General features: G+C 39.8%; 1 protein-coding gene across 1 annotated transcript in view; it reads left to right on the top strand.

The window, feature by feature from the left end:
• Nucleotides 1–11,928: 11,928 nt before the first annotated feature.
• The window catches only part of SGMS2 (sphingomyelin synthase 2), a 58,360-nt gene continuing 43,095 nt past the window's right edge, over nucleotides 11,929–27,193 (top strand). The window contains exons 1-2 of the mRNA XM_074993467.1: nucleotides 11,929–12,287; nucleotides 22,197–22,281. The gene's annotated coding sequence lies outside the window, so the exon portion shown is untranslated. The remainder of the gene's footprint in view (nucleotides 12,288–22,196; nucleotides 22,282–27,193) is intronic.

The raw sequence follows: 27,193 nt of genomic DNA, 5'->3' as shown, positions 1-27,193 counted from the left end.
TGGGGGGTTTCTAAGTCCCAATAATTAGAGGGGATAGTCCAGGGATTAGGGCAAGTGGTATTCATCAGCCCCTTTTACCTTTATGAATTGTTAATTGATTTTGGTACCTGAAATAACTGGAACAGGGTTGTTTATTTATTGAATCCGATATTTTAACTGACAGACCAGTTTTACAATTATGACTCATACAATAATTGTGACTTATACTTACAATATAATACTTACGATTCCAATAAATGCTAGCAAAGACATAGTACGTGGCTGTGGATGTGGTTACGAAGGTCTTGGTTACACCTGGGGTTCCAGGGGACATGGCCAAGCGGGTGATCAGTCTCTCAACCGGCGCGGGGAAGATGCATGCACTCTATCTCCCCAAGAGCCGGTTGGGCGGGGTATTTTATTCTTCTATGGAACTCCCCCTCCCTTGGTGAAAAAGGGGTGATTTTAGCAAGCCAATAGGGTAATATAATTTGGGTGACGTGCTGTGGTGCCAAGGCTAAGTTCCCATTTTTAAGACTTACTTGACAAATGTATGGTTTCACTTCCTGGATTTTTGGTGCCAACTGCCTTTAAAAAAATGGTTTGGGGCCATGAGTGTGTGGCAATGCCTGCCTCGCGAGCAGGGCCAGGCCATATCCAGGTTCTGACACCACATGTGACAGCTGTTTAACCACAGGACAAGACAGGACAGGAGAGAAAGCAAAAAAGAACACAAATACTAGGGGAACTTTAAGGTGAGTGGTATGAATGTTACCAAATTGCTGTCCATCCATCTTCCAGTAATGGCGGCTGAACTTGGTGAACACAATGGAGTTTTCCTTTAAGGTGGTTTGGACTATCATCATAATTAAAATTAAAATACCTCTATACTACAGCCCTTCATCTAACTAGTACACTTTAAGAGATAATAATATGAAAAGCTTTGTGGTGGAAAGGGAGGCACATGTACTAAAACAATGACAAGGTCTGGAACTTGGTTTCAGGAAGGCTCATTTTCCAGGGAATGCCCTCTGCACGTTGGTGCTCCTGCATTAGCATAGTGATTTTGGGACAGAGAGGTTGAACGCAGGTCTGAGTACAGGCATGACTAGAGTACTTGCCGATCTGGTTTTAACTCTCTGTCCTGGGCCCTCAGAAACAAAGCAAATTAGGTTATCATCATTGAGGATCTTGTAATTGATTGGGGATAAACAGCAGATGTTTTAGAGTATCCCTTTATATTGCAATAAGCAGAGGGTTAGTCAAATGCAAAAATTTATGGCTTCACATCAGGAGGCTTTTGGTGCATAGGATATGCAAGACCTGACCCTAGAATTACAACTTAAACCATGTACCTTTAATTGTGCAGTGTTTAAAAAGTATCCCTTAATATTGCAGTAAGTAGAGGGTTAGTCAAATGAGAAAAATTATGGTTTGAGATCAGGTTTTGGTGCACAGGGAATGCACAATCTTATCCTAGAGTTACAACGAAAACCATGTACCTTTAATTGAGCCACTGAAATTACAGCTGTGGGAAAAGGCTCTGACTAAATTAATAGCATTTAAGAATGAGATTTAGTCCATGTTTATTGCTGTTTTTTCTGGTGCTCAACTATATATTACTGGTTATAGTTTGTACCTACATGATGTGGCTCTGATTTGATGAGTCAGCTGACAAACAAAATGAGGGAGTTTTGTTTTTTTTCGGTGACTTGTTCATCATCAGTTATATTATAAATCTTTCAAGAGCCTTTGTAAAGTTGTACACTGAACATGGATTGTGTTAAAGAATAAGTTACCTGGCTCATGTTGTGGTTTCTGATATCCTGCAAAGACTCTTAAACACAAGGGCATGGCTTGTGAATCCTGTCTACTCTCTCTCCTCTCATCTTTCTTTTCATTACTAAGTGTTGGTGGTCCAATTAACTTCCTGCTAAACACCTGTATTATAAAAGGTGCCTCTGTTCTTGTTTCAAAATCCCTTCCTGAATGATGATACTTTAATGCAAAAAGAAGAGCGTGCTTGAAACCAGAAGACAACAGATTTTAAAATAATATTTTTAAAAAACATAACACTTCTTCAGGACCATTTTTACACACACAGGACGGATGGTTCCCAACAAACTTTTATCTACACATAAATGTGCTAGAAGTCAGGGACATATGTTTTGCGTGCAGAGCTCTCCTACTCCTCCTCCAAGGTACCACCACTCAAGTTCTGAGACGTAAGACTACCTCTACAGACAAGGTGGAGCTAGATCACCTATTCTATGACAAGAGAGGATTCATTTAAGAGACTGGTGCATACATCAAAAGATCAGTCATATAGCTCTATACTTACAGGTGTTCCGAATAACCTTTGAGACCAACTCAGTGCTTTATTAGTCATGACTGGACTCTCAAAGACTCATCCAAGTCATCTTCAAATGGAGTCTGTTCACCACAGATCTCTTTGCCATCAGTGTTGATCAACTGTCATGTGTTTTGCTCCCAAGGAGGCATGAGCTCAGGCACCCTATGGGATGTATTCCTGATAAGTGGAACAGAGACCAGAAATGTGTTTTCTCTTTAACAATAAATTTAATAAGAAAGGACAAACCACCTGCATGGTCCATCAATTCTGGGATTCAGAACTAAAACATCTTTCAACACCGTTGCCTATCAGTTTACAGATCTCCCCGGCATTATTTCACAGTATCAGACCCAATCCTAAATCCTTGTCTTTATATGTGACAGGATGGATGCTGTCATCCGTGGTTGGTTAAAGTGGTATAGCCCAGAACTATTCTACTGAGATACAAGATATTCTGATTTGAAAGAGAAAGCTTCTATAAAACCAACATATAGATTCACGTGGAAAAAAATGGGTTGCTCTGGGTTGCTCAGCTTGACCTTAAAATGTTAGAAGAATGCTAGAAAAACCTGACTATCTTTATGCTCTGTGTTGATACAGTGGCTAGCACAATAGTGACCTGGTCCATGACTGTGATCCTTAGGCACTTGTCATGCCCCCCATCATTTATGAAAATTGGCTTATGAACATAATTATGCATAACTCAAAGACACTTTAGATTAAGTACAGTAGTCCCTCGAGTTATGCAAGGGTTGCGTTCCCACACACTCTCACGTAACTGAAATTTTGCATAAGTTGGGGAGTGGCTTTTTTTCCTGACAGAATGCATGTTCTGCAGCTGGGGAAGCTGCAGGAGAACCTAGAGCTCCTTTTGAAGGTAGGTCCTGGGGTTGGCGAGGCAGTTGAGGGGGGTTAAGCCTGGCAGTGGGTTGGGGCCAGAGGACGGAGGGCAGGAGGATTAAGCCTGGGGTGGGCTAGGGCTGCGGGGGTGGTGGAGTTGAGCCAAGGTCATGTGTCCCTTTGCAGGGGTTGAGCTGGAGCCACACATGGGGGGTGAGCCAGAGCTGCATGCAAGGAGGTGAGCTGTAGCTGCACATGGGAGGTGAGCCAGGGCCACATGGGGGGTTTGAACAAGGGCCGTGTGGGACGGGGGGGGTGTTGAACCAGGGCCACGTGGGTGGGTTGAACTGGGGCCACGAAGGACCTGGGGACTGAGCCCAGGCCAGGGGGATCAGGATTTTGAGGTGTTCTTAACTTGTGTTAATGCAACTTAAGCACAACTTGAAATCATGTATTTCAAGGAATTGCTGTACCTCATGTAACATATGAAATTTAGTGTCAGAATTTGCTGAATGTGGATATCCTATTTTTGTATACGTATCATTCTTGCATGTGAAAATAGACATTGGAAATATGAAGTGTGGATCTGTTTATAATTCTAAGTGTGATTATGAGGGCCATCACAGTTGCCCGAGAACCTGAATAGCTCAGTAATCAGGTCAATGACTTGCAAATAGCCTTATTTGTCCTGTAAGCCCTAAGTCTGGTTGGTCCTAGAAAGGCATGTGGCCAAGTCACCTGATGGTGACACCTGTTTTGGATCAGGTAGTTTTCCAGAAATGTTTGACCTAATCACAAAGAATTCCCACCATGGGCAAAAGGGATATAAGGAGGGGGAAAACTAAGAATAGGGAGTTGCCAGACACCAGGAGACAGATCACCTATTCTATGACAAGAGAGGATTCATTTAAGAGACTGGTGCATACATCAAAAGATCAGTCATATAGCTCTGTACTTACAGGTGTTCCGAATAACCTTTGAGACCAACTCAGTGCTTTATTAGTAATGACTGGACCCTCAAAGACTCATCCAAGTCATCTTCAAATGGCCTTACCACCTCAGATGCGAGCTGAAAACAACTAATACTGAATGGGGGGTGGGAAGATTGTGTCCAAGTGAGGCTGGCTGGCTTGTGAAAGAGATGTTTAGAGCAACTTTTTAGAGTAAGAATTTGCATGTAACAAGTTTCTTAGTTAAGCACTTTTTGTTCACTTTATTGTAGTAAGTTACTTTCATCTGACTGTTTTCACTTGCAACCAATTAAATCCTATTTTTTATACTTAATAAAAATACTTTTGTTTATTATCAAGTCCAGTGTAAATAATTGTTACAGGGCAGGTGGGGGGAGAGAAACCAATGTGTATGTGTTTCATTCATTGATAAGGAAAGCTAGCCTTTATGAGCTTTCTCTGTGCAAAATGTTTACATAGAGTAAGATAGATTTGTTTGGGATTTTAGTTCCATTTGGGTTGCTGAGCTGTCCTGGAGCTGAACTGATTCAGTGTCTGTGCTGCTGTATAAAGGAGGGCAGTAATCTCTACCCTGTAGTTTGGCTGGGGGGAGACCAGAGGATATGGCCCAGAGGACAGGATGGTAGGGACTTCCACAGAGTGGGTAGGCAGGTAGCAATGGCATGATGAGCATGCCAGTGGACAACTCCAAGGAAACATCTGTGATTCACCCTATCACAATTCCTGTTATTCTGGATTAATTGTAAGGCCCTTTGTTTTCAGTTTTTATTTTCTTTAAAATTTCCTGGAATTTATCACTATGGGGTCAGCTGTAGAAAATTAACAAGCAAGCAGAGATAGGAGGTTTGGCATCAGGAGGAATTAGGGACAAATTCTGTTTGAGTGGGGACTATCTTGGAGCATGGGGACAAGACAAAAATTAAAGGAATATGTAACAGTAGAAGAAGGTGAACTAATCACTCCAACTGTTAGCAGGTTTGTTCAGAACTCAGTAATCTTTCCTTGTTTCTGGTGTATGTCATGTCATTTCTAGAAGCTGATTGTGAGTATTATGGAATCACCTTCCTAGTCTGCTTTCTCCTGACATCATCCTTTTGATTTACTACTTATTTCCAAAATTATAGTTGTTGTTTTTTTTCCTCAGAGAGGGTGAAAATTTCCCCTAGATCTTTTTCTTGTCTGTGGGGAGATGCATCTTTAAATGTCTGATGCTGAGGATAAGTCAGAATTGATCCTGTGTTGCCCCTTCATTTCCCTAAACCTGTTTGCAAGGGCCTTTGCTTGTTAGGATTTGCTTTCTTTTCAGAATGTCATAGCTGAGATATCACAGTGCCACAAAACTTTGTGGTCCTTCATCTGGAGCTAAAGCATTTGAGTTGCTGTACCTAGACACACTACAAAGCAGGCATCAATAATTCTTGTAAATCTGGTTAAATGTAACAGACCGAGAAGAATACATTTGCAGGGATTAAATAAACTAAGCTTCAAAAAAGTTTCTGTTGCTCCAAATGTAAGGGAGGTTTGGAAAAAGCATTCTAATTTTTAAGTATGTAAAGGTATAACACAAGAATTAGGGAGGAGGAGGCTTTCAGACAGCGAATGTAAAAGCCATCTGACATGGATGGTAGCTTCTGGTGTCTCCTGTTACTTATCTAATTGAATTTTGAAGAAGAAAATGTAATGTGTTTGGTTTTCGAGTACTGTATTTTTTAAAATCCTTCACAGTTGTCTACATCAATCCATTTTTTCCCAGTAGTGCATGGGTTGTCTTCAGCAATACAGTTTTAATGACATTTCAGCAACTTTTATCAGTAATTATTCAAGAGAAGTATCTTCAGTTATTCAAGATGTATGTCTCTTTAGACTTCAAGGGTATTGGGAGAAACCTGATATCCCTGTTAAGACACTTTTTTGGTAATGCAAGTGATTAATATCCCAATCTCTGAAGAACACCCATGGGCAAGTACACACTATGCAACACTATGATTATAAAAAGGAAAGAATGACAACAGATTTGCTAAGTATCAGATATGAATGAAACAAAACTCTATTAATAAAGCAAATGAAGGAATTTCCCTGATAATCATACACTTTACTTCCAGCAGTCCCTATTTGACCAGGACAGCTTTCACTATTTTTCTAGGTGAACTGGTGTTATTACCAATGGCCTGGAACAATAGTTATCCTCCCTACTCTGGTTCTATTCTACCTCCGAGAAAACACCAGCTTCTAGTCTACCCTGAAGGGGTGGAGCGGGGAGCAGAGGGGAACCTAATCCTTTCAGTGGAGGGGATGGGGTAACTAAAAGCTTAAAAGCTGATATAATAAATATTGTGATTGGGGCATGCACTGTAACATGCAGCTGTGGCCCAGAGTCTCAGATGTGGTTAGATTCTTCATTTCCTTTGATTTCAATAGAAGTGAGGAGCCTAAATATCTTTGACGATCCGGGCTTCTGCATTCTTAGCACATCCCTTCTAACCAGCTCATTCTCCCCTCTCTCTCTGGTTTCTTTCCTGGTAGTAAACCTGCAGGAAGCTATCTGCCAGCTCTGCCCTTGTGACTGAAGATGAGGCAGTCAGTTCTGAAGACCAGTTGAGGCTTTTGTGTTCTCATTATAGGCAAAGATGTGAGATGAGAACTGGGGACTAGAGTTGGGGGTGTGCTTCCTTCCCTCAAGCCATAGCTTGTGCGATAAATGACATGGGACGGCTTAAAGATATACTGGTAGGGTGGGCTTTTTTTCCCTCTTTCAGCCTAATGGTCACTAGAATGAGTACCTGTAGTCACAAATGGGGAGTTAGTAGTACCCAGATTCCTGACTTTTCCTCAATTGTTTCTAGCAAAAACAATTAAATGTTGGCAACTGCACAATGGGTCATCACTACTAGCTGAAGTTTTGACAGATATGCAATTGAAAAAGACTTAAAGTATTTCTGCGTGCGTCAAATAATTAGGAACCTGGATTCAGATTCTGATTGGACTCATTTACTCATTCTGAGGCTTTGGCCAATTAGTTTTGGCCTGAATTTCAGAAGTGCCGACCAGCTCCAGTTGACATCACATGGAATAACTGGATGTTCATCATCTCTGAGAATTAGACCCCTTGTGTCTATCAGCCTTAGAAGTTAAGTTAGGTTTAAAAATATCTACATTACTAGATATTATATCTGAATTAACTTTACTCTCTCGCCTCTGCCTTTCTGCATAGCCCACCCTAGCCCTTCTCTTAATAACACATTACCTTGCAATAACAATGATTTATTGAATGGTTGTTTGGGTCCCAGCCTCCTGGAAATGCAAAGTCAGGTTTGCTATCAAAATAGTTTAGACAAACCAGGACTTTTACTGATTACCATAGCAGATAAGTGTCTGTGTTTCTTACAGTTTTTCGCATCAGTGTAGCAGTGTAAAGTTTGTGTAGTACCTACCACAATTACAGTTTACAGACTGATGAGGAACATTTGATTGAACAAAAGTGTTGTTCTGAGTTCCTTTTTTTAAAATACAGTATTCATTAGAATAATCTAGCCCTTTTTAGAAATGGGATTTCATTTACTGGTGAATCAATTCAACTGGCTTTTTTTGTAGAATGTTTTGAGATATCTAGATTTGTGAAGAAGCTACAAAAGCCCAGTTTTATGGAAGATATAACAGTTAGGAAGGTGGAGCTCAAATTGTGTTCAATAAATGGCATTGTTCATTACGTGTCTGATTTTAACTGTACCATGTGCTTAGATTTGTAGAAAACATGCATTTCACACATACCAACTCGAGCTGGAATCTACTAATGTGCTGATTTTCTATATAAACATGGTCTAGCATACTTCATTTCCATTCTTAATTCTTTGCTTCATGACCACAGAAAATTAATTTTTCCTTTGAGTCTGTTTATCTATACCTAAGTTGGGAATAACAAATAATACAAACTTACTGTAGGTAAGTGGGCTGAGAAGTAGGCTCCAGTTCTGCAACTGAATATGTGTGGGTACATTGTGGGATCACTATCTTGGTTTTTCAAGCACCGAGATATGGTTAGATGAAAGAGGTGCTCAACTCTAATGATGGGTCTATGCTACAAAAATTTGTTGTCTTCAAATCTTCCACTGCCTGGTGGAGCTTGTGAGGCTGCTTATGGTTGTAAAACTTCAATGGAATTGCACAAATAAATGAAGTTAAGCAAATTCATTTATGTACGCAAGATTTGCCCATTTGGTCTGTATCCTGAAATATTCTTTGAATGGATGGCCCTCTGTGCCAACATCAAATCCCATTGACCTCCACATATCTGGCAAAGTCTGCCTGCCTGTATATTGTTGCAGGATTAGGCCATAGTTTGTACCACTGTTTACTTTGACTGTAAACTGTAAGATCAGTTTGAACGAGAAATTCCGATGAACTTATTCGATATCCTGATTCTTTTCCCCCTACCCATAACAGATACAGCTTTCATTCTCTCCCGTGGGACCTGTGCAGCAATCTAGCTACACTGTTTCCTTTGAAAGTTGCCTGGCACCTTTTTGGAAATAATAACAATTTCAATGCACAAGCTGCCTTTGTCCATTAATAGTATAACTGTTTCCAATAATATCCCTGCTTGAATTCATTGACGGAAAGAAACAGTAATGAAAAAGATGCTTGGGTTTAGTTCAGTTGAAATGCACAGTGAGTTCTCACTGATCTTTCCTTTTTCTCTCTGCCCCTTTCCATAACAATGGTTAGGGGAAAATTCTATACTCTGATCTGCCTATGGAAAGCTGAATATTTTTGAAGGTCTAAAGGAGCACGCTTGCCTATACTTATTTTAAAGTCGCAGTGTCCAATGCGCTTTCTGTTCACCACATGTGGCAAACTGGACACCACAGTGTGGCGAAGAAGCTCAACAGAGCTGCGCAGGTGGAACACCCTCTGTTGACTCCATGCATGCACCCCACCACTTGCTGGGACAAGCATGTGGTGGCAGCAGTGGAGGTAGTTCTTCCTGAGGCTCTAGCAGCTCCGTGCAGCTCCAGGCTTGGTTCACACAGCAGCAGCAACGACTTAGGTGAGTCCTGGGCAGTTTGCACAGGGGGGCAGGTGCCTGGCTAGAATGGGAGGGGTTGGCTTGCTCTGGCAGGGGCAGTGCCTGGCTTTTGGAGGGGCGTGCTAAGGCAATCCTTACATTTTGTATGGACACCACTGTTTTAAAGGGCCAGACTCAGCTTAAAACCTAGTTAGTTTCAAGTAATGAATTTATGGTAGTTTCAGTAGTATATCGTCTCTAACTCCTCCTGCTTTTTTTTGTTACGTCACATTACTTACTTATTTTTAAAATGTTTTCCTGTCCTTTCTTGTTTGTGAAAGACTCCTAAAAATAAAAAGTAAAGAAAATCAACTATACCCCATATCCTGAAAGCCGATCTTCACAAATGGGTCTTTGTGCTTATATGAAGCCTCAGTCCTCCTAGGGGTTCCACACTGACACAAGCGTCCATCCAGATGCCTCAGGACTAATTTAGTATAGATCAAGTGCCCTCAAGGACAAAGCAAATAAATGAAAACAGTAGATACACATTTTCCTCACAGGTTGCTTTCAGCCAGTGGTAATCCATGTAACCAAGTAACTGGAATATGTTCAGTTTTTTAGTTGAAAATAAATATTTTGGAGGCATGACCATTAACTGTTTAGCTTGTTTCTTTTATATAACTACATGAATCAGAGACAAATTAGTTTTAGAAAGAAAAATCTGACAGCTTTGTTTAGCTAAACATACTTCTGTGACCACACCACTGTAGGAGGAAAATCTTTCTACTGTAAACCTTATTTTCCTCACACATTCTGCCACCCATTGTTTGTTACCCTCTTATTGTACAGGTTGAAACTCTCTCTCCCAGCATCCTTGGGTTCTAACTGGCGCCAGACAACAGAATTTGCCGGACCACACAAGGTCAATATTGTCTAGCACATTACTAACACTTTCACTGACTACTGGGCTCTTAAAAGGCATTTAGGGGTAAGCTATAGATAAATAACTGCACAGAACACTGAGAGCTAGGGCTGGCATCTGTAAGCAAACTTTATGAGACCACAGGAAACTTGGCCACACCCCAGGATAAGTGGTCATCCAGCTAACTAAAATGATGCCAGATTATGGATGTTGCCAGACAAGAATATTCCAATTAGAGAGCTTCAACCTGTATAACATCTTTAGCTAAGCTTCAGTCCTGTACTTTTTTGCATAAGTAGGATCAGGGTGCTAGGCTCTAAGACCTTCAGGGCAGAATCTCATCTCTTTTTATTGTTGCTATAAAGCAACTAACATATTATTGTATGCTGTAGAAATAATAATAGATCATTTATGCAGTGCAAACACCATTTTACACTTCACAGATAGGGTAGACATATTTCCCACTACTGTACTAATACTTGTGCATATCTATCAATGATAGCACCAGAAGGAGCATTGCTTTAGACCAGTTGCTATTATGTAAGCATTGTGCCATCTGGTGGTGCCCCTGGTAGCACTGACTCTAGAAGATGGAGTATTTGCAACTTTGACAGCCATCAGCAGTTTATATTAGCATTTCTTCTGTTGCTACCATTGCTAGGGAAACCACAGGACACCTAAAAAAATGCTACTGCAGTTAAGACCACTGGCAATAAGAACACATGAACCAAACCTGAGATTGGGACCCTAAGCAAGTACACATTGTCAGCCCAGGCCTGAATTCTGTAGGTGCATTTGTACCCATGGACCAAGCTAAAGCTGTTCCTAGCAAAACTTTAAAAAGTGCCTAAATCCCAATTTTAATTTTAAATCCCTAATTTTAAGTGCATCTCAGAATTCATTTAGAAAATGGGATTAAGATTCTCTAGTCACTTTAACACTTTTGAAGTTTTACCTCCAGGTCCCTGCCCCAAAGAATTTATAATCTGTGGCTTCAATTTCGTAAACAAGTATGAGCTTAACTTTACACAAGTAAGCACTCTCTTAAAAGTCTGTGAAACTATCCTCACTCATCAAGTTAAGCACCTGTGAACGCAGCAGGACCAGGGCCAACGTGACTGAGCAATGAAGTTCTACACACCTTATAGTGCTTCAGTGGTCTTGGAGATACATGTATTTTTGTCAGCTAGTTGAATATGAATATGAGGGGGAGTGTTTAGAGGTGTCCTGTTTTAACTAGGAGAGTTGGGGGCATGAAGGGAGGGGAAAGGGAGTGGACTTCAGCACAGGGAGAAGCCAAGGAGGCTGGTAAGATTGCTGGAAGAGCAAAACCTCCAGGTCTGCCAAAAAGCTCACCCATGGACAAGGGGGCTCGGCTCCTTTGTTCGAGCATTCACTTTAAGGCAGCGTATAAACTATGTTGTGCGTCTTTAGTCAAACAAATGCAATCTTGCCCATGCACAGCGTCCCTGCCTGACAGCTCTAGACCTCTAGCGCTTCTAGGGGCTATAGCAAGTCAGCAGGCAGGCGCTGAGGAAACTCCTGTCTTATCTCCGCGCTAAGCGCTCTCTCCTCCTTTAGCAGCTGGAGGGGGATGTTCCTTACAGGTTTTACCGGTTTTTCTAGCCTAGCTTTGAATAGCAGCAGCACTGGGGTGAGTCACTCTTTGGAAATGGAGTGGGCGGGCGTGTGAGAGTGTGTAAGAGAATGAATGATGTCAGGCAAGATATGGGCTGGGGAGGAGGGGGAAGGGAAGAGCATGAAACTGACTGTAAACATAGCAGCAGCGCGCAGAGAGAGCTGCCTTGAGTCCTCGCCTCCCCCCGGCCTGGAGCCGCCCTCAATCAGGAGAGCTCCTCCAGCTGTAGCATTGCTGAGGTAACAGTGCAGCAGGATCTGGCAATCAGGTCAAGGAAACCTTGCTGGGAAGTGTCGCCCTGCCCGGCTCCCGCAAAGGCAGTCCTTTTTACCAGGCAGGAGCGGAGCGGCTGGACAGGAGAGAATTACAGGGGACGATAAAGGTGTGGGCAAAGTTTCTAGCTGCTTCTTGCTTCGGCTACCCGCCCCCCTCTCCCCAGAAGTGGGAGTGTCTGCGCCTTTGGCCATAAAGAGCTGCGGAGCCCAAATGTCAAAGAGTTCTTTGGCTGCAGAGAACACTACCCTGCTGCTGCAGGAGGACCTCCCTTCAGCCCCGGTGTTCCAGCTTCAACTAAGTGGGTACGTTGAAAATGACACAAGTCAGTAGGACTTGGCATTCTACAGAGTAAGGCTAGGTATGATGGAATGGGTGGCTTGTTACCCAGCTACACCAAAGCAGCCTCAGTATTTCACATAAGGTGTTTAAAACTAGCTTGGACAGAGTATTAGAAAATGCAAGAGAACAGTAGAGGAAAATGTAGAGAACAGTCCTGTATTGGCAAGGTACTCTAGTAAGTCTTTTCAACTAGTAACATGCCTTATTGATTTCTTCTGAGACTCTGTTCCCTTCCTTGCTTCTGCCTGTGCTGAATAATTTTCACTTTCAAAAGCAGTGTCTCTTTAATGTGGCAAAAATAATGTAAGTGGGTGGTACTAAGGACTGCTTTGTTTCTCTTGTAAATTACCTATTTAACAGAGGGGGCATGTTATGTATGTTTTGAAATGTACATTCATTACTAAAAAGTTATAGTGGGACCCTTGGAGCTATGCTACATACATATTTGAGCAAAGAGTTGTAAGAACTCTTTAAACATATATGCTTTAAACTATTTAAAATGTCTGTGTACGTTCTAGAGTACAGTGGCTTTTTAAGGGTCAGCTGCTTGTTCCTATTGAGGCTTATGGGAGTCTTGCTATTGGCTTCAATGGGAGTAGTGTTGGGATGGATGAGCCTTCATGAAGGCACTTGCTTTCTAGAGGGATTAGATAACTGAATAATTAAGATGCATATTTTCAATTAAAATAAAGCTTAAAATCCTTATGAAATGTACTTGTAGCACAGGAGAAATTGAAATGTGGTATCTTGGGAACAGATTGGTTAGATAGTACTGTGGACTAGTTACTTTTTATTTCATTTGTGCTCTCTAAAACTCAAACAAAACAACCCAAACCAGTAAACTGTTTTTTATATTCAGAACTTTAGAACCAGCGAACAGTTTGCTTTTGGTATTGGAAAGAAATGGCTGTTCTAAAAATATTAGTCAAGCTTTGTTTGAATGAAAGTCAGGATTATAAATTCTATAAATAAACTTTAGACTACATCTGAAATGTTGCAATGATAACTCAATGGGACTACTACTGCTGTAAATTTGACCGGGTGTTTAAAATGTCCAGGACTGGGGCCTGCATTAGCATTAGCAGTCACCATCTAAAGTAAAATATAGCTTCCATATTTGTGTTAAATTAAGAATTATATATTGTCTTGACAGATAGTATTATGGGTCTTATTTACATATGGTGATCATTCTATAGAAGAGCTAGATTATATTACAGTATTAGGCATTGTAGTGTAGTTATGGTGTTTAGAGGTGCTATTTGAGAGAGTTTAGTATATTTTAAATAAATTACATTGTAATTTTTAATTTACTCTTCTAAAATTGGGGTTTATATATGCAAGTTAGATCAAGCGCTAGATCAATTTTTATTTGATGCCCATTGAAGTCAGTAGGTGTCTTTCCTTTCCATTGGTTACAGCGGGGATGGTTTTGGGTCCTGGGGGCTTTTGAGTATGACTTTGTAATAGGGCTTCTTGATACCTAAGAAATATATGGAAGAGTGTGTGTGTTCTCCCCAAAGAAACTTTAAAAATGTTCCATTGTAGGCCCAATAAGTGGTGACATATGGAGTGGGGGGAAAAAAAAACATAAAACTTTAATGGAGATGGGCTTTTCCCAATCACATTCAGTAAGATTTATGTTGTTGGTCCAAGAATTGCAGACTGAAAAAATCAACCAGGTTTTCCAGACTTTCATGCCCCTATGGGCATCTAATGCGTATGGGTCTTTAAACAGCAATTGTGCTGTTTATGTAGTAACCAATTGAGAGAGCACCAAACTTTCAAATAACCTAACCAAGCAGAGAAGACAGTAGTTAAGGCACAGAATGAATGAAAGACAAAGCATGCCTGGAGTACGGGAGCCTGATGCAGTCTAACATTTTTATTTTGAAGTGTTCTGTTAGGGGTTTTTATACAACTTGAGTTCTCGCAGGCTTTCTGAACAAACTCCTATATTTGAGTTTTGGTTCAGGAGTTGACTCACAGATTACCCTTTTCCCAGGCCATAAGAACTTCTTCAGATTAATTTTTAACCTTCTAAACACATGAGTTCTAACAATAAAACGCCAAATGGTGGTTTATATTTGTACTGATAACAGTAGTCTACAGTGATGTTGTTCCTCATTTCCAGCAACACTACTGAGTGAGGAGTTTCACCAATGAAATTCTACTGAGGCCCTCATGACAATATTTTAAAATTACGTAATCTGCATTGCGTAGACATACACTGTAGTCTCCATCAGTATCTATACTAGCAAGTTCTTTGGAAAGATTTTTCGAAAGAAGGGGGCTCTTTTGAAAGAGCCCATGGAACGTCTACACACACACAAAGCATTCTTTCAAAGTAAACTGAAAGAATGTGGTGTTCCTTTTGAAATCACTCTCTTCCTTTCCTGTTTCAGGAAGAGCGCCCCCCCCCCCCCCCTTCGAAAGCTTCTTTAGAAAGAAAATGTGTATAGACACTCTGCAGGACCCTTCTCTGGAAAGAACAGTCTTCATTTTCAATCCCTAGCCTGTTCTTTTGAAAGAGTGGGGGCTGTGTGGACACTCTCTTTCGAAAGAGCAGATAACTCCTTGGTTCCGTGTTTCTGTGTGTGGATTCACTCTTTCGAAAGAAGCTCTTTCAGAAGAGATCTTCCGGAAGAGCTTCTTTCGAGAGATCTCTGTGGTGTAGATGTAACCATTTTGTTTGTTATCCTGAAAAAGCAATAACTTGTATAAAATCATTCATGCACGATTTTAGGCCTTCTCCTGTAGTCAAGCCCCACTGATTGATATTTCACATTGACTTCAAGGGGAGTTGTGTGCCCAGTGATAGCTGATTGGGCACAGCACATTAATTACATATCAGTATACTTTCACAGAAATTGTTCCTTTTTTTTCTTTGAGTTTTGCTAGATAATCCAGGCCCTTCTAAAATCTAAGGTAACATTTAACAGGAGACAAACCTGTGAACACAGTTTCATGTAAGATTGTTCTCTCTGCTGTCACGGAACAGAATATTTCTCTGGAGTTCCAAATTGTACAGGAATACTGTAATTTGTAACATGTATGTTGTCTAAATACGTTAGTTAGGGGGAATCCATTAAGACAGACTTACACTTAGGTTTGTACATGTCCTGAGTTTTTAAGAATAGTTTGCTTTGGCAATGTACAAATCAAAGATGATGATCTACCATCCCATCAGCTATTTGCTACCTCAAACTGCAAAGGTTCAAAAAATACTTAAATCTCAGCTTTGATATCTGTAAGCATAAAACCATTTCCCCTGTCAAAAGTTCACTTACAGTAAGAAACCATGTTAATAGGCTATGATTAGTATGACACAATTAACACCTGTGGGCATTAAAACTATATAGTCACACCTTGTTGTCTTGGCCAGCATAAGTTATTACTTGGGCAAAAGTCACGTTGTTACCTGAGAAAGAACAGTGGGATTGGATCCAAAACCACAAACCTAATTTTTATTCTTAGAACTTCATCCAATTTTGCGAAGTAATTCCTGTGCAAAGGAAGTGACTAGTCTGTTCTCATTATCTGTGTTGAGAAGCATGCAAAAACTATACACACAGAAAAAAGAAGGAAACAAAATTTATGTTTTTAGTTTCTTCCTCTTTACTGACACAGGTCAGGATTTATTTTTATTTTATTTTTTTTTAGATTCTGGGTGTGAATGTGTACACACAAACACAAAATGAGTGTCTCTTTCAGAATCTTTGTGTATGCATGATTCTTAGCCTCCAAGAACACACTGCTTTTCTGGAGACATTACTCTTCCAATTTTTCTCATCTAGTAAAAGACTTTGCTGTGTAGCTGAAATTATTAGTATCACATACATATTTTAGTCCCAGGGGAATGCTGCAATTTTATTATGGATCCAAATGCAACAATTGCAGAATTTTCCCCAAGACTATTATTTGTTTTGCTTAAGCCTTAAACTTTAGGTTATACTGCTATAGGCTATCAGCCAACAAGTTAGTTTTACAATATTAGTGTGGGATAGACAATGCAGATGCTATGACCTTTTTTAGTATGGATACAGTACTACAGCTTTCCCAATAGATGCTGGAAAGATTAATGTAACACAGACACTACTGTCTTCATAGATCTGTGTCTGCTGAGAGAATTATTGTACCATGGACACTACTGTCCCAGAAGATGCTATGAGATTTTGTAGGAGCTAAAGCAGGCCTTAGTGGGGAAGTTTATGTAACACAGATACTACTGTCCTCTCAGATCTGTATCTACTGAGAGAGCTGCTTAACCATACTGGACGCTACTGTTCCAGCAGATGCTGTGATATTTTAATGACAACAGGGCCCACTGTCTCAGCATCTTTGTTTGCACTATCACTGTTACATACTGTTATGTGTACGAGTAACATTCATACGAACAGAAAACAGTGTAGCCACGACTGTGTAGCTAATGAGGAAAAATTCCTTTTATTAACAAATATGTCTGGTTACTGATATGAAGCTTGGTGGACCTAAGCAGAGTTAATAAAAATTACTCAGATTCATTGGAAAGTTTTGTATTAGGTGGGGAATGGATATTATATTGTCAAAGGTTCTAGGATGTTGCAAATTTTATGGCCCTGGGGCGTGGAGAACTATGTAGTCATTCCTTACGACTTCTCACACTGGTTGCCTGTGATCTAGTCATTCATTACAGTTTCCTGCCCCTCCCTGCTCCCTCACAATAGATACAAAGTTAGGTTTAGAAAGTCTCAGTAGGTTTTTTTTTTTTTTTTTTTTTTTTTTAAACGTGTGCTGTTAGATTGCAGAGCACTACTCTAGCATTAATAATAAAAATATATTAATTTTTAAATTGCACAAAGGATAGTTTTCTTGGAGAAATCTTAACAATGCTACTTACATTTGCAAGACGGTGTTTTAAGCTCAAATGTATTAGAATCCATGACAATTTTGAGATTTTCTGGGGGGGATTTCCTGTATTTAGCTTTTCATTTTACAAAAGAGTAGGGATGAGCACTGGATGCCTCTCTTTATCACCAGGCAAGGTACGGTAGAGATAATGCCATGCTTTCTTGCTATTACAGTCATTATTTCAATCCAGTTTTAGTGAAACAGCCTTTATAGTGTAGTGACCCCCTGTGCCTTTGAAAATGAAGGATGTGTTAGTTCTCAGTGCTGGTCCCCCTTACTTAAGTTGAAAAAAACAAAAACAATACAAACTGATTCTCCTTCAGTCTACATACTCTTCACTCTGGCCAGCAGAGCCATTGAAGCTGATGAGAGGCTGTCTAAATGCACATGAGAACATCACACACTTCTCCACTGTTATATTCTTAAAACTGGTGAGCAGGAAAAGTTAATGAATCAGTCAAGTAAAGTAAGAAACTTTCAAAGTTAGTTAATATGTGAAGCTTTGAATTTCTGGTATTGTTATCCTACATCCTCCCCACTATGCACCTGTTGTGTTTTCTACCTATTAATGTAATCTCTTTGGCATGGATTTTTTTTTTTTTTTTAAATTTTTGTACATCGCTGAATTTAATGGAAACTTCAGGCCTCTGGACACTGTTGAAATATATGGCATCGCTATCCTGTTTTCTCTTCCCTATTCACTTAAGTCCACTCAGTCCTCCAGTCTTTAACTAGTCAGATCTTTGTAGGCTCACACTTACTCTGATTCAGGGCATGTCTATGAGCAGTTCAACTCAAGATTAACCTCTCTTTTTCTGATCACCCAACTGCAAACATGTTAGAGAGCCTCCTGCGTTTGCAGTGGAGATCAAACTAATCAAGCATTTTGCAAAGTGAGCTGCTTCCTCATAATGTGCAAGTAAAGTAGCATCATGGTCTTAGTGCTAGAGAGCCACAAGCCAGGGAAAGGGCACTACAGACTGTAGAATGTGGTTACTTTGACTCGGGTTTGACTGCAGAGTGGACAGTAAAGCCCTAGATTTGAGCACAGATTAGAAAGTGTTAAGATAGTATTAAAACACAATGCGGGGAGTCAGGGCCTGGATACTCAGCCCAGAGTCTGTGGATTCAAGTCCCATTAACCCTGGGCTTATGCTGTAGTATACACATCTCCAAAAATAAACGTATTCTTCAATCCATGCTCTAATCTCAAATAACCCCATTTTCATTGTATCTCTTTAAAATTCCCTGAACTTGTTTAGAATTATTTTCTAATTAGCTGAATGAGTGATTGTTGCCATAAGGATCTTGCTTAGATACAGTGTAGCACATTTTAGCAAGATAGCTAATTCCATAGTTGATCATTCATTAGTTATTACCATGATTTGCAAATGTATCACAGCTGAAAATATTAAACTTTGGTAACTTTCAAAGTGGAAAACCTCCTTTCACCCAACATAGTTCAGTGATAACTCATTTCCAGGAAAGATGTAACGTCTTGTTGCTATGAGAACACTTTTAGTTTGATACTTGTGCTTTGCAAAATTGGTAATTCATAAACATTTTGTGTGTGTCTCTCTGCATGTACGTATGTATATCCATCCATCATTCTCATCTTGGTGTTGATGACTGTCTTCTTTTTTTCCCTGCTATTTCTGAAATAACTAGTATAGAAAGCCTGAAGATAGTATGCATTTTAGACCATATGTGAAGCAGGGTTCCCTCAAAAGCAGTTGTATGCCCATAATATTTGATTATTTGTGGTAGATATAATTTCCTTGGTATATATCACCATTAATTTATTCTGACATCATCAGAGTGATATTGTCAAGGAGAGAGAAGTTGAGTGGTTAGTCCAAGGTCAAACAGGAGATCTCTAGCAGGAGCAACAATACAGGATCCAGATTTCCTTGTTTATTAATAGTGCACCTGCTCTTTCTGTATGTTTCCCACATGCAATGTTTTCAGGTGTTGAGTTCTTTAGAAAGCTTAACTTTTATTTATTTTAAGATTCCAAGTATCTTGAACTGCCACCCAGTTAATTCACAGAGCAAGGAATACTGAATTGTTTATCCAGTTTCAGTTACATTTACTTCATGTAAAGCAATGGCAAATTGTTAGCTTACCCATACCCCAAGATTCTACTAACTTTGGCACACTGTCAATTGTTTAATAGTGCTGACTAGTGCAACTATTGTACAGACTTCCTGTATTATTTCAAGGAACTTAATAGCTGTTAGAGGCAATGGTCATGGCTGTATCGTAATTAAAATCTTTCTTACATAAGGAGGGCACACTTAAGGTCAAATACCTGGCAGGTGGCTGTGTATATTTCCTGTCACAGCTTCTGCTGCTTTTTGTTCCTCCCCCCACATCAACCTCATAAATGAGGAAATAGCACTTGCTGTTTGTAGATGCTTTATTAGGGTGCCAAATGCTGCAGCCAGTGTCTGTTTGAGTCTGAACACAGGCTGTATTGAAGCACAGTGTTCCCATCACCACAGCCACAGAAGGACATGTTAAAAATTGGAATGCCACATTCTTGCCTTGGCAGTACTAAAAAACCTATACTTAAGGTAACGTTGTCCAATTACGTAATTTCTTCTTCTCTCATTATTCCTGTGTGAATTTCTATATGATGCACATTTTATTTTTCAGTTCTTTAGAATAAAAATGTTAAAGCTAGAAGGGCATCTAATAAGGAAAAATGCACAGTACCCCACTTAAGAAGAAACAATCAGCGTCATACATACAAAATGGGAAGTGACTGTCTTGGAAGGAGTGTTGTGGAGAGGTATTTAGCTTGTGATCCACTATGACCCCTAAATGAGTGAGCACTGTGATGCTATTAACAAAAAAGCAAGCATGATTCTGGGATGCATTAGAGTTAGGAGTGTTGAGAGGAAGACCTGGGAAGTCATTCTTCCGCTCTACTCGGTGCTCATTAGGCCTCAATTGGAGTATTCTGTCCCGTTCTGGTCACCATATTTCAAGAAAGATGTAGAGAAGTTGGAGAAGGTCCAGAGAAGAGCAAAAAGAATGATTAAAGGTCTAGAGAATGTGAGCTATAAGGGAAGACTGAATGAACTGGACTTGTTTAGCTTAGAAAAGAGAAGACAGTGGTTTTCAAGTACCTCAAAGAGGGTTACAAGGAGGAGGGAGAAATTCTTCTCCTTGGCCTGTGAGGACAGGACAAGATGCAATGGGCTTAAACTGCAGCAAGGGAGGTTTGGGTTGGATATTAGGGAAAACTTCTTAACTGTCAGGGTGGTTAAACAGCGGAATAAATTGCCTAAGGAGATTGTGGTATCTCCATTACTGGAGATATTTAAGAACAGATTAGATAGATATCTACTGGGGATAGTCTAGATGGTGTTTGCTCCTGCTGTGAGGTCAGGGGACTGGACTCGATGACCTCTTTAGATCTCTTCCAGTCTAGCATTCTATGATTTCTAGTTCTAAATTTAACATTTAGAAATATTTTAAGTGCTACAGTTTTAATTGGCTTAATGCATACTTGCATATTCACCTTTGCTGATAATTTGGTAGCATTGGAGGCTCCTAAGGCATGTTGATTTTAGATTTTACTTCTAACGTACTATTCTGTTGTCAAATGTATACTCATATATCTTATCTTTTTTGGTGGTGTGTATTAAGGATCAGATCCAATTCCCTCTGGAATTGGATCAGACCTTAACAGCAAGCCTGCATAGTAAGTACATCCCCACGGAGGGCCCATATCAACCAGTTCTAACTCGGGCCAGTCACAGGTGTCTACTTGCTGCAGAGACATGACAGTGTGAATAAGCATAACTTTAGTTAAATTTCCTTTATAGTGTGGCTCCTGTTCATTTGCAGTAGGCGCTTGCATTCAAATGAAATGGAATAATGTAGTCTTCAGAATACATTCCTGTCCTCCAGCATACCCAGGCAACTCCTGTTGCCCATAACAGGACTTATATACAAAGATGTAATTTGGCAATTACGAGCTTATTGGGTAATAATGTCAAAGATGCTGTTGATTTGTTTAAAATTACAGTAGAACACCAAGATATGCACACTCAAGTTGTGAGTATTTTGGGTTAACGTGACTCTGAGCAGCAGGGATCTGGTGCCTGGCTCCGGGCTGCCCACCACTCAGGGGATCCAAGAAACTCGCCAACACGTCTGCTGTTACGGTCAGCTTCTCCACTCCTGTCAGGGGCGGCAGCCTGACTCTTAGCTGCTGCCCCCGACAGGAGTGGGGAAGCTGAGCAGCGCAGTAGTTCAGGTCAGTTTTCCCCACTCCTCTGAGCAGCAGGCAACCTGGCTTCCTGACTCCCTGAGTTATGCAAAACTTGATTTGCAGGGGGGGGTGTTGCGCAGAAATGCAACCTCCATGTAAGTCAGGGGTCTATTGTATTGCACAGAATAGGTTTGGGTTTTTGTATATGTATGCTTTGCATGAAGCTTTGAGATATAATTTAGAAAGTAAAAAATTCTACTGTTTTGCAATATAATGCAAAATAAAGTATAAAATGAAAAATAGACATATTTAGAAACTTGATTAGTAATTAACATGTTCATAGTTTTCTTCAAAATAAACTAGAAACTTAAATGCAGCTAGGAACATTATCATTCTTCTTTTCTCACTGTCTCAAAAAGGCCCTACAGCTAATATGGTGCTTTTGAATTTTGGATTTACTATTTTTAGTGCAGGATTGCTTGGAACAATTAATTTTTTAGGTCATTTTAGAAAGTTTTTTTTTTGGGCTTGTACGTTAGACTGTAGCTTCAAAATCAAATAACCCCACCAAGTAAGTGTATTTGGAACACGATGAATTGTACTGAGGAGTTTCTTCCCTTAAGATTTTCTGACATTCTTAGATATAGTGTCACAAGGCCATTTATTGAAGAAACATTGATTAAACCATATTATTTACAATGTATCTTAAAACTAGGCGATTCAAGAGTGTAACTGAATCCTATATTCTTCTTTTTTACAGGCCTGTCAGGGAATAAGCTTCTACCAAACATCAGCATATCACTTCAGAAAAAGCCACATTGAATTATTTTTCCATGTCTATAAATGTAAGTTTGAATTTCTAAATTTTATGTTGTAACTTTGTAATATAAGGACCCAGGGAAAAGCTCTCATTGTCTCATGTTTTAATGTTGTTAAAAGCTGGGGGGTAGGGTTTTTGATTAGCTCGCTATGGTTTTCTTAGAAAAATGGTATTTTTTTTTTTTGGTAATTCAGCAGCAAGATGCAGTTGTTTCACAAAACAATCAACTCAGTTGTCCTGCTGTAAGTAACAATGTTTTTAAAAATCTTTTATTTTGAAGGGGTTTTTAAAATTTACACTTCTCATTTGTTTGTGGCAGAATTATGTGCAAACAGTCATCCCAAAATCATCACTTTTGGTAAATACCAGGATTTTAAAAGTACTTTGCATACTAATATTCATGCCTGAGTTAACTTGGTTACAGCCATTATAATGTCCACAGGTTGGAAAAAGTTGTAAATTCAAACCTGTATTGTGGTGGTTGGTGATAATACTAAATGGAGCCAAAATACAATTAAACTTTCATATCCAGCATCCTATCATCTGGAACTCTCAAATAACAGGCATTTTAATTAAAATGTGCTCTTGGTCATGTTTTTCCTGAGGTACAGTATAGTGAAAGTAAATACAAATACAATATGAGTTTAGTGTTCAATACTACTGTTGGTAAATAAAGTACTCTACATACATTTGTTTCTTAATCTCTAATCTTGTTTTTCTTTAGTGTTATGCATTGCTAGGTAGACCTCCTTTATTATCTGAAATATTTGAATATCCAGCAACGTTCCTGTCCCAGGGCTGTTGGATATGAAAGAGTTTACTATACTGTACAATAATTCCAGCACTGAAGCAATGCAATAGCTCTGGTTGTTCATGGATGCTGTATTTACAGTAGGGTGTCTGTGCTTTTGCAGTCCACAGTGGGATAATGGTTTAACAAAATAGTTACTTGGTGTTCAAAAACTTCTTAAACAACTAATTACCTTTAAAAATTTGGCCCCAAATCCCATTGATTTTCATGGAGTTAAGGGCCAGATATCTTTTGAGGATCTAAGCCTTGTTAATCAAAAAAAAAAAAAAAAAAAAAGGGTGGGAATTTGATAGCTTTTTGTTTTGTGTTACCTCAATTTAGAATTCTTAGACTTGGATTTATAATCAGTACACTCTGTTGCCTTCAGTTTAACTTTTAGGAATGCTAAAGAAATTTTATAAAAAGACTTTGTGGAAAAGATCATAGATGTGGTGAAGCTTGCAAAGAGGTATATACATGTCAACTATGCTGCCAGCAGAGTTTGAATGTTAAAATTATGGTTGATGCACTATCAGAGTTTGTAACTCCCTACGCTCATGCTTGTAGAGTTTTTTAGTTTTATCTGGATGTAACCACCTTAAAGCTGGTCCTTCAGGTTGTTGGAATTTGTGCTGTGGAAATCTGTCTCTATGGAGCCTCTAAGTTCCCCTAAACTGCTGGGAAGTCAGAGAGTGTTAAGGTTCACATTTGTAGGGGAGTGATATTGTGTGCACCCAGTCTTTTGAAAATATTCCTATTCACTTGATCTTGGGCATATAGGACTCAATAATAAAATAAATGTGCATTTCCTGGACCAGCAATTTTTAAGCGAAGACAAAGTTGGATTAAAACCAAGGTTTCTTGAAATCTTCATTTTTGAAACACTGCATTGATTGATTATGCTCAAACTAGCCTGACATTTTGCCCTGCTTTAAACACTGTCCACTGCTATGCCTCCCCCAGAAGTGAAGTGGAGATGAAAATTATTCTTAAAATATAATTTGCTTTATTTAAAGTATGGAGCCAATACTTTACTTTGCAAAAGAAAAATGTGATGTCAGTTTCGTAGAATAAACTTTTCAGCAAAACTTGAAAATACAGAAAAACATTATTCCGCTGAGGGGCAGTCTAAAAGAGTTGTTACCATTCCAGGTTAACTAGCAGTCTAATTAAGAGGGTTTGAAGTGTCTTCTAGTAAGTTCAGACAGCTTCTACAAAGGAAGGGATTGGCATGAAAGGAGAGCTGCAGAGATGTATTGTAGGATCAAAAAAGGACAAGGATATCGAGGGTAGATGTGACTGATCTACACTGGTGTCAAAGGCGGTCCTGAGATTCTAGAGCAGGCCTTTAACAAAACAGAATACAGTTAGCCGATGGTGGAGCTAAATGGACTTTCTGCTATACCAACACAAAACCCAAATGGGAAATCGTGAAGGCTGTTAGTGGTGACTGAAGAATGAGACACAGTAACTGTTTCTCAAGCATTTTGCTGACAAAGGCAATTTTAGAAATAGGTCCGTAATTGATATCAGGGTTTAAAACCAAGTGTGACCATGGCAGACTTTAGAGGACTGTTGAGTGTACCTGAGGCAAACAAATTATAGATCACAGAAATAGTCAAGTTTTGTTGAAAAGGTTTTTTCTTAAGAAAGAACTGTAGTGGACAAGGAAGGAAAAGGTATCGGTAGAGAGAAGGGCATACTATTACAGTTAGAATGAGAAGAGGAAATGAATTCCTCACCCCTGGCTGGGAGATGAGGAAACTCTTTCTTTCTCTTGTTAATAGCAAATCTTGAACCTGTAATCTTACCAAAACCAGACAGATAGGAAGTCCCAGGGTATTTGTATGTAAAATACCACCCATTGTATCTGTGAAACACAATAAGAGAACTCTGAATAAGGGTTTTCATACAAGTTCTGGTGATGTCACAAACCTCTCCACCTTTGCTCTCATGGTTACCCTGATATTACTGGAATATTTGGTGTTGCTTTTGAGTTCAGTCCTTGTATGTAAGCTTTCACTTGCTACTTAAGCATGTATATAGAAAGAATGTTAATTAGACACTAGTTAAAATAGTTAATAAGTCTGTCCCTTCTGAATACTGCTTCATGTACCTCTGGCATCAATTTAAAAGAGATGTGGAGTGAGGGAACGTGCATTGGCAGCAGGTCAGACATAGTGGAGAGAGGGAGGAATAAATATTGGGGTAGCTTTTGGTTGGAATGATACTTAATTTCCTGTGTCAGTTGCATTTGAATGTGTCCTTCTCAAGTATCGAGCCCTTCATTGTCTTGATTGAGGTCAGCAGTGGCGCTATTAAATCTCACAAACAAGGTATGTGGTGATGACTCAGTACTTGGATGAAAGACCTTTAAAAGATCTGTGCCTGTTGAGTGCTTGAACAAGCTAAAAGAAGCAGTCTTTTATGGTGTCCTACAAATTTTATCTCTGCATCCCTTCTTGAGGTGACATATCTACTCCATATAAAGATAGTGTATAGTCCCTTTTTTTTTTTTTTTCTGATTTGTAGCCACTTAAATCTCTTTGAGCATTTCACAGTCACCACCACCATCCTGATCTGGTGGTTGGTAGTATATTTCTACTGCTGTACTCTTCTTGTTAAATAATGGAATTTTTATTATTGAGACTTCCCCTGTTAATAGCAAATCTTGAAACTACAGTCTTACCAAAACCAAAAAAAAAAAGGAAGTCCCAGCAGATTTGTGTGTGTGTGTGTGTGTGTGTGTTTTTTTTTTTTTTCCAGCCTAAATGGATATAATTTATGTAGTGTAGGGATGTGAAAAGCTTCCCCCCAGCAATGCAAATGTCATGGTGCCCACACCAGTGCTCGGTGGACCAACAGCTTCTATAGGCTCCTGGGTAAGGTGTGTGTTAGGGGGGGGTGGGGGGGAAAGATGGCTCTGTGCCCTGGAAGGGGCAGGGGTAGGCAGCCAGCCCTCAGTGCCACTGTAGCATTGGTGGTGGCGGCCAGAGCCCTGGGACCGTCTGAATCAGCTCTTCCCTCCCGCTTCTTAGTGGGTCTGCTGTCACTACATTTGTAGGAGATTCTTCTGCCAGCATTACTTCTCCTGCTTGGCAAGGAAGTGTAATTATGCTAGTGGAAGAGTTCTCCTATTGGCATAGCACTTTTCCACCATTTGAGGCACAGCTGTGACGTAGGGCTGTAGTGTAGACTTGCCCTCGGTGAGTGGAACTCCTTCCAGGTAAATTTTGAACTCCTTAAGTCTTGTTTCCACAGGGAAGTTATGCCAAATCTGCTTACAGAGTGAATTTAAAGTATGTTAGTTAAACCATTATTTAAAACATCTCTGTAGATACTCTTGTTCGGAAATAAAATAGCCCCAGTTTGGATTAATTTTATCCAGCAAAATCCATTTCTGCCTTGCAGGTAAAATATGAAATGGAGGATCTTAGTTATTTGTATCTGCAATTATTCAAAACACTCCCCACCACCACAAGAGTACAGATGTTATATGTGTCTGATGTTCTGGTAAAAGTCCAGTGTGAATTATTTGCATGATCTAAGTAGGCTGTTGTTTCTGAGAATTGTTGGAGCTGCCACATTCAGCCTCACTGGTAAAGTGTGCTCCAGTAATCAGCAAAGCAAGTCAAGCAATGGAAAAGATGTTCCCTATTGTCAATGCACATTGGACTCTTTTGGGGTCAAAGAGGCTAAGTATTCTGTTAATTCTTTTATAACACAAAACTTTAAAACAAATAAAGGAAGTAGCCCTTGACACAATGCAGAGTCAACCTGTGGAACTCTCTGCCAAAATACTGTGACGGTTAAGACTACGTAGGTTTCAGAAAAGAACTCAACAAATTCGTGAAGGAGAAGTGTAAAATTTGGCTCTTAACCATGATGTGCAGGCGTAGAGGCTAGGGACACTATCTGCCAGAAGCTGGGAATGAGTGACAGGGAATGGATCACTTGATGGTTACCTAGTCTGTTCGTTCCCTCTGGGGCACCTAGCATTGTCCACTGTCAGAAGACCATATACTGGGCTAGATGGACCTTTTGGTCTGACGTGTTATGGTTGGCTTTTTCCCCCCGCCCCCACATTATTTCTGAACTTTTAGGTGAGTAGTCATTATTATATTCTGTATTGTCATCTTTGCACCTG

Source organism: Carettochelys insculpta, chromosome 4, assembly GCF_033958435.1.
Source record: "Carettochelys insculpta isolate YL-2023 chromosome 4, ASM3395843v1, whole genome shotgun sequence".
Taxonomy (NCBI): domain Eukaryota; kingdom Metazoa; phylum Chordata; order Testudines; family Carettochelyidae; genus Carettochelys; species Carettochelys insculpta.
This window is presented reverse-complemented; position numbering and strand designations above follow the sequence as displayed.